The sequence below is a fragment of the Cervus elaphus genome, chromosome 14 (genome assembly GCF_910594005.1).
Source record: "Cervus elaphus chromosome 14, mCerEla1.1, whole genome shotgun sequence".
Taxonomy (NCBI): Eukaryota; Metazoa; Chordata; class Mammalia; order Artiodactyla; family Cervidae; genus Cervus; species Cervus elaphus.
The window spans coordinates 43,645,587-43,647,823 of NC_057828.1; the positions used below are offsets into that span (position 1 = coordinate 43,645,587).

At 48.8% G+C, this 2,237-nt stretch overlaps 1 pseudogene across 1 annotated transcript; it reads left to right on the plus strand.

The window, feature by feature from the left end:
* On the plus strand, positions 1–951 carry LOC122707659 (annotated as a pseudogene). Its single transcript, XR_006344880.1, has one exon. The product of XR_006344880.1 is annotated as a 40S ribosomal protein S2-like (transcript).
* The last annotated feature ends 1,286 nt before the right edge of the window (positions 952–2,237 follow it).

Here is a 2,237-nt window from a genome sequence, read left to right on the forward strand (position 1 = left end):
TTCTTTTTTTAGCAAATGGCGGATGACGCCGGTGCTGCGGAAGGGCCCGGAGGCCCGGAGGCCCGGGGGGCCCTGGAATGGGAGGCCGCGGTGGCTTCCGCGGAGGCTTCGGTAGTGGCGTCCGGGGCCGGGGTCGTGGCCGGGGTCGGGGCCGGGGCAGAGGCCGCGGAGCTCGCGGAGGCAAGGCCGAGGACAAGGAGTGGCTCCCTGTTACCAAGCTGGGCCGCCTGGTCAAGGACATGAAGATCAAGTCCCTGGAGGAGATCTACCTTTTCTCTCTGCCCATCAAGGAGTCTGAGATTATTGACTTTTTTCTGGGAGCGTCCCTCAAGGATGAAGTTTTGAAGATTATGCCCGTGCAAAAGCAGACCCGTGCTGGCCAGCGGACCAGGTTCAAGGCATTTGTTGCCATCGGGGATTACAATGGACATGTCGGTCTGGGTGTCAAGTGCTCCAAGGAAGTAGCCACTGCCATCCGTGGGGCCATCATCCTGGCTAAGCTGTCCATCGTCCCCGTGCGAAGGGGCTACTGGGGGAACAAGATCGGCAAGCCCCACACGGTTCCTTGCAAGGTGACTGGCCGCTGTGGCTCCATGCTGGTGCGCCTCATCCCTGCCCCCAGAGGCACTGGCATCGTCTCCGCCCCTGTGCCCAAGAAGCTGCTGATGATGGCCGGCATCGACGACTGCTACACTTCTGCCAGGGGCTGCACCGCCACCCTGGGCAACTTCGCCAAGGCCACTTTTGATGCCATTTCCAAGACCTACAGTTATCTCACTCCTGACCTCTGGAAAGAGACGGTGTTCACCAAGTCTCCATATCAGGAATTTACTGACCATCTTGTGAAGACCCACACCAGAGTCTCCGTGCAGAGGACCCAGGCCCCAGCTGTAGCCACCACATAATTTTATAACATAATTTTACAAAGAGAATAATAAAGTGAATGAAACCAGAAAAAAAAAAAAAAAAGAAGTGTAGCCTGAAGATGTGAGTGAATTTCTGCAATCTCATGATGAAACCTGAATGGATGAAGACTTGCTTCTTAAGGATGAGCCAAATAAGTGGTCTTTTGAGATGGAATCTACTCCTGGTGAAGATGATATGAAGAATACTGAAATGACAACAAAGAGCTTAGAATCTTACATAACCATAGTTGATAGAGCAGCTGTAGGGTCTGATAGGATTGACTCCAATTTTTAAAGAATTTCTACTGTGGTTAAAATGCTCTCAAACAGTTTCGTATGCTAGAGAGAAATTGACCATGAAAGGAAGAGTCAATCAGTGCAGCAAACCCCATTGTCATCTTCTTTTTTTAAATTGCCACAGTCACTCCAACCTTAGGCAACCACCATCCAGATCAGTCAACAGCCATCAACATCAAAGCAAAACCTTCCATCAGCAAAAGATTACAACTCACTAAAGGTTTGAATTGTTAGCAATAGAGTATTTTAAAAAATATTTATTTGGCTGTGCTGCATCTTAGTTGTGGTACATGGGATCTTCCATCTTCCCTGGGCACACAGGATCTTTAGCTGCAACATGTGGAATCTAGTTTCCTGACCAGCGATCGAACCTGGTATTCGAGGGAGCAAATTGGGAGTGCAGAGTCTTAGCCACTAGGCCACAAGGGAAGTCCCAGCAATAAAGTATTTTTTAATTAAGGTGTGTACATTGTTTTTTAGGCATAATACTATTGTCCACTTAATAAACTACAGTATAGTTCAAACACAACTTTTGTATACACTGGGAAACCAAAAAATTCATGTGACTCATTTTATCATGGTGGTCTGGAATCAAATCTGCTCCGTCTCCAAGGTATGCCTGCCCATTCACCTTGCTGGGCAACCATCACCTCCATCCATCTCCCTAACTCTTTTCATCTTACAAAACTGAAAATTCTGTACCCAGGAAGGAAGATCCCCTGGAGTAGGAAATGGCCATCCACTCCAGTATTTCTTGCCTGAAAAATTCAATGGACAGAGGAGCCTAGTGGGCTACAGTCCATGGGGTTGCAAAAAGCTGGACACAATTGAGCACACATGCACACATGTACCCAGTAAACACTAACTTCCCATACCCCTCTCCCTCTAGCCGCTGGCAACCATCATCATACTTTCAGTCCCTATGAATTGGACTATGCTAGGTATCTCATGGGCTTCCCCGGTGGCTCAGCAGTAAATAATCTGCCTAGAATGCAGGAGCCGCATGAGACCTGGGTTCGATCCCTGGGTGGGGAA